We start from the raw sequence: 6,269 nt of genomic DNA, 5'->3' as shown, positions 1-6,269 counted from the left end.
ATTCAACAGCTCACAGTGTTCAACATAATCACATAACACTAAAATAACATAAAACACTACAATACAAACAGCACAGACCTAAGCAACAAACACGCTAAAACATAATATCAATGCAGACAAATATCCCACTAAAACCAAAATAAATAACCTAAAAGAGCCTCATATTTTAAACCTAACTCTCAAAGCATCTTCCAGAAAGGGCACATCTGGAGTTCTAGTCCACGTTTACTGTACAATAAGTGACTGTGCAAAAAAAGAAATTAAACTAATAAACTGAATATAAATCTTTTAGCACATAAAAGTAACCCAAGCAATTCATTAGGAACAATAGCTTGTTCCACCAGTGAACTACTTCAGGTTTTAAAAACGACCTTGTAAATAGCAACAAATCAGCCCCATCCATCAAGAAACAAAGTAATACTTAGAAGTAATGTAACAATATCTTCTAGGCACCTGAGGCCCTGATGCTCAAAAACGCCAATGCTGTTCCGAATAGCGCCATCAAAATACCACCGGAATAGCGCAGAATAATGCCTTAATGCTCAATGCTAATGAGATGCAATATAGCCACGCTTATAGCATTGAGCATTAGGGAGATCAGCGGGAGGATTGTGCTTTGGTGCGGGAGGATTGTACTTGACACATGCGCAGAAAAGTTTGGAGGTAGCCTCGGCTCCTGTGCGCATGCGCCTGGTAAAACCCGAACATGAAGCACACATTGGCGTCTGTTTTCCTGTGGCCTAAATATAAGCATTTTTAATTCTTTTTAAACTTGTATGTTTATATTTAGACACAGGAAACAGACGCCAATGTGTACTTTCGCTTGGGTCTGCTGTTTCTCATGACCAAGCTTAAGGGCGTGTATGGGCTTCCTTCTGCTGTCCAAAAGCAATCAAAACCAGCAGATTTTGCAGAAAGCAGCTTGAGAGAAGCATGGGAATCATGAGAAATCCTCTTTTCCAACACCCTAACACCTGCTCCGACCTAGCATTATTTGTTTGCAGCAGTAAGGCAGTTTTGTTTCAGGTGCTCTTTTGTGAGCATTGGGGAGGAATACAAAATGACCTCATTAACATGAGCATGACTACATTAGAATGCTACTTGCGCTGTTCGTCTGTACACTTGTTTGTTCCCATGGTTAGGCCTCTGAACATTCTGCGCAGTAAATGTGGGTGCTATATGTCACTAATGGACTTATGCACTGATGGAATCCATTTTCCTATAGAGTCTACTTTAAAAATTCTGGGAGTTGTTTTTGATAGATGTCTTACATTTGAACCTCAGATACAGGTAATGGCAGCTAAAGTTTTTAAGCTATTATAGAAATTGAGATGCATCAGATCTAATTTCACTCCTGATGTTTCAGAATGATTGCACAAACAATGGTACTAGTCCATGTCAATTACTGAACATCATCTACTTGGGCAGTAAGAGATTGTTAGAATGAAACCCCCAGATGTTGTTAAATACTACACCTGAATTATTTTTAAAGCTTCAAAATTTGAAAGGGCTATGCCTTTGTTGTTGCAATCGCTCTGGCTGCTGGCACAACCATGTATTATATTCAAGCTATGTTCACTAGTTGTCTTGATCCTGCAGGGTTGTGCCCCTTAGCTATATGTTTCCGCTTATTCATTTAGCAGTAGGAAACTCAAATTCTAAATCTAGGGAATTTTTAATTCTGCATTATCCTAACCCCAGGAAGATTGTTTATAAGAAGCTTTTTTCGGCAACATTTGCATATCAGGCTGCAAGTCAATGGAATGAGCCCCATGCGTGCTTAGACATCAGACAAATTATGGTACATTACAAAACTGCTGTTTAGGAAGTATTTGGTCCTCAGATGTTCTTATTTGATTTTTATAGCAAAACTTTGTAATGTTCCCAGGAATGCCCAGCTTCTTATCTTGTAACCCACACAGAACTCAGGAGGCATGTGTGGGATACAATGTCATAATGTAATGTAATAATGGCATATATGTGCATATTTGCACAAATGCCATATAACTTCCAAAATTCTTCCTAAGTGTTATTCTCTCATGCCCATTAATTTGCAGAGCATGTATTTGCAAGGAGGTGTACACTGGTGGAGGTCTGGGTGGGGCTCAACCTTACACACACATAACTTGTAGAGTACTGTAAGTTACGTACATATATGTAGCACTTAGGGACAAATACAAAAGCCCTAGAAGCAAATGCGGGTGCTAGAGGCTATTAGCACCATACTAGTGCCTGCATTTGCTCTCCTCCCCCCATGATCAAAGCCGGTGAACACGTGAAACAAAGCACTCGACAGCTATGACCACAAGTAGCATGCAATGCATGCTAACCAGGGAATTAATTATTCCTCCCCAATGCTCAGAGGGCAGCGCGCCAAACCAGGGCGCTGCTACCACGGCAAACCCTTTGCCAGGATTTGCAGAGCATTGGTGAGGAATGGGGAGTCATGTCCAGCAAGCATCTGCATGCTAGCAGGCCTCCCCATCCCACCCCAGACAGAAAGACCTGACCCAACCAACACCCCCCCCCCCCAGTGGAAAACCTGACTCGATCCCCTATCCTGGGCAGAAGGCTCCCCACCTACCCCCTACAGAAGAGAGAGCTGGAGGTCCAGTGGACCTCCATCCCCCCTGGTGGTCAAGCATCCCCAAAACCCTGTACCTTGAAATAATGGGGGAGTAGCAATCCCTCCTCCTTTCCTCCTTTCAGCACCATCTCCAAAATGGCAGTACCCCTGCCCTGCCCAGTGAATCCTGGGATGCGCTGGGTGGGGCTTCCCTACCATATAAGGGAGAAACTCCCTTATATGGTACCCCTACCATATAAGGGGAAGCCCACCCAAGACATCCCAGGAAAGTACTGGGCAGGGCAGTGCTCTGCCATTTTGGAGGTGGCACTGGAAGAAGGGAGTGCTACTCCCTCCTCCACCATTTCAAGGTAGGGGAGGTACAGGGGTGCTAGACCACCAGGGTAGGGCTGGAGATCCACCAGACCTCCAGCCCTCTCTTCAGTCAAGGAGGGGTGGGGTATCTTCTGTCAGGGGGTTGGGTTGGGTCAGATCAGGTTCAGGGAGTGCTAGACCACCAGGGTAGAAGGCTGGACCTCCAGCCCTCTAGCCTTCTGTCCAGGTGGTGAGGGTTGGGGGTCTGGAGGTCCACTGGACCTGCAGCCCCTAGCATCGGTAATGCTTGACAGGTGCTGTACCAGAGCTAATTTTAAAGCGTTGTTTTGCAACAGTGTGGGGAAATTGATCATCGGAGCCTAGGAATGGCGTAAATGCTCCCACCTAAATGTTAAAAGGGCAATTTTATAAGTTGCTACCTAAATTTAAACACCAACCTCTGAATTCCATGTTAATCAGTTATTGATGTTAATTGGTATTATTAAATATTTGAACGTGCATCTTCCTGGTGCTATTCTATAACACTGTGCATCTAAATTCCTTAGTGTGCAACTCAAAAGGGGGTGTGAGTAGGGGCAGGGCAAGGGCATTCTAAAAATTGCATGCAGAGTTATAGAATAGTGTCATTCCCACACCCGATGGTAAGATTGGGTTTCAGAATTTACACTACATGGTAGCTGGGTGCTAACTCAGAATGGGTGCATGTTGGGCATGTGTAGGTGCCTTACGCGGCTTAGAAGAAGGACCCCCACATGCTTAACAGCTGAAAAAGAAACTGGATATTCAATACAAATTGCCAGAAAAGGCCTAGCACTGAATATCCAAGTTTAACACCTTGCGGCGGGCAGCAAACTGTTGCATGCCGCTGGTAGCATAGCTAAGGGTGGGCCTGGGTGGGCACAGGCCAACCCATACTTGCCTCAGGCCCACCCAGTCATCAGCCATGAGGCCCCCAAAACTCTTCAGTGGCAGTGCCTCACTACTCTCCTCGCCCTCTTCTCCACTTGTGGCCTGGCATCTGCCTGGTCTCTTAACCCCCTCCCAGGCTACCTCAGAGACTGCCGGTGGCATCCTGCGCCGGCCCTACAGGCTTCTCTCTATCATGTCCTGCCCTCAATTATGTCACTTCTTGGTAGAAGAGAGAAGCCTGCAGGGCCGGCACAGGTTGCCTACAGCTCTGAGGGTATGACCGGGGAGGGGGTTCAGCAGAAATGGGCAGACATCGGTCATTAAAAAAAATATCTATATTGTATGTTATGTACAGGGTAGGGTGAGGGTGAAAAAGGGCCCACCCAGGTTAACTCTGGCCCACCCAAAATGTCAGGTCTGCCTACGCCCCTGATTTCAGGGGAATGTGCCTAAATTGATTCGCGGGCAATTGTCAGGGGGGGTGTACATGTGGGCAGAACATAGGTATAGGGTAAATCTGAGGAAGCGGAAGACTGTGGCTCACTCACGTATAAAAATGTTCACTAGAAGAGTAATGTAGCCTGCAGGGCTCTGCCAAAAAAACAACAGGAGGACAAAGGAAAGGTAAAATACTTTATTCTTGAAAGAACATGACACAGCACATAGCGACTTTTGGTTGTGGCGTTTATATCCTTGTCTGGAATTGATTCACCCAACTTTTAACCTTGTGTCTTTTTCAAGACAGCTTGTATTTTATCCACATCAGTTCAAAGAGATTGACGAACTGTATCAAGACCCCTGAAGCAAGAAACACGGTGCCGTGTTGGGTACTTTCAAGAATAAAGTATTTTACCTTTCCTTTTGTCTTCCTTCTGGGAGAGCCCTGCTGGCTACACTACTTCTGCATAGTAGTGTTGCAAGTGTTGCTACACATAGGCGTAGTTTGTTCCATTTGGGGGGCAAAATGTGGCTGTGACATATCATATTCATTTGCACACACATATATATATATAACAGCACTGCGTACATCTAGTAGCGCTATAGAAATGATAAGTAGTAGTAGTAGTAGTATATACATCTCATACATATTCATTATGGTTATCTCAAAAAATAGACCGGATAGGAACCCAGTTTATTTGACAGTGAAGATTTTTTCACTGAAATGAGCTAGCCACCCCCAATTATTTCTCTTACTGATAATATGCATACTGACCACCACTACAGGGAATTATGGAGCGAAGCAGGGGCAGTGACGTAAGAGACGGGAGGAGCCTGCAGAGCCAACAGCCAATGCTTCGAGGCTGCCTGCGGTGCCGCATTTTTTTAAAAACATTTTTTCTCGTCGAGTGAGTCATCGTTTGCGTTGGTGCTCAGCTCAGTCAGCTGAGCGCTTCTTCTTTTTGTAGCGCCAGCCCTGCTGCTCAGCAGGAAAAGCAGCAGTGGCCGGCAATGGGAGCTGGGGCTGGTGGGCCGGAATTGGGAGGGGAAAATGGATGGCAGGATGGGGAGAAAGAGGGAAAATGGAAGGATGGGGAGAGAAAGAGGGAAAACAGATGGGAGGATGGCAGAGAAAGAGGGAAAATGGAAGGATGGGGAGAGAAAAGGGAAAACAGATGGGAGGATGGCAGAGAAAGAGGGAAAATGGAAGGATGGGGAGAGAAAGAGGGAAAACAGATGGGAGGATGGCAGAGAAAGAGGGAAAATGGAAGGATGGGGAGAGAAAGAGGGAAAACAGATGGGAGGATGGCAGAGAAGGGGAAAAACGGAAGGATTGGGAGAGAAAGAGAGAAAACAGATGGAAGGATGGCAGAGAAAGAGGGGAGTGGATGAAAGGATGCAGAGAAAAAGGGAGAGACTGGAAGAATGTGGAGAGAGAAGGGACACTGAACAGAAAAGGGTAGAGAGATAGACACTGGTTAGAAGGAGGGAGAGAGACAATAGATGGAAGGATCAGGAGAGAAGGTAGATGGGTAGAAGGATGGGGAGAGAAAGAGGGAAGACACTGGATGGTAGGGAGAAAGAGGTGACACGATGGAGATGCGAAAGAAAGAGGGAGACTATTGGAAGGATAAGGGAGAGAGAGGGGAGACCACTGGGAAGGATGGGGAGAGAAAGAGGAGAGCTGCTGCATGGAAAGGGGGAGTAGTGAAAGATTGGAGATAAGAGGAAGGGGCATGGGGAGAACAAGGGTGAGAAAAGATGAAAAGCCATAAGTAGATGAAGGAAATTAAAGAAGGATAGTAAGAATGAATTAAATCTGGACACAGAGAGAGGGCAGAAAAATATTGAAGAAAGCAAAGAAAAAGGAGAGAAAATGACAATGGCCAGAAACGCTGGCAGAAGAGTTAAGCGAAAACAAAGGAAAGCAGAATCTAGAGACTGGGAGCAACACAATGAGAAAAAGTAAATGGCCATACAACAAAGGTAAAGAAAATAATTTTATTTTAATTTAGGATAA

This window comes from Microcaecilia unicolor, unplaced genomic scaffold (genome assembly GCF_901765095.1).
Source record: "Microcaecilia unicolor unplaced genomic scaffold, aMicUni1.1, whole genome shotgun sequence".
Taxonomy (NCBI): Eukaryota; Metazoa; Chordata; class Amphibia; order Gymnophiona; family Siphonopidae; genus Microcaecilia; species Microcaecilia unicolor.
This window is presented reverse-complemented; position numbering follows the sequence as displayed.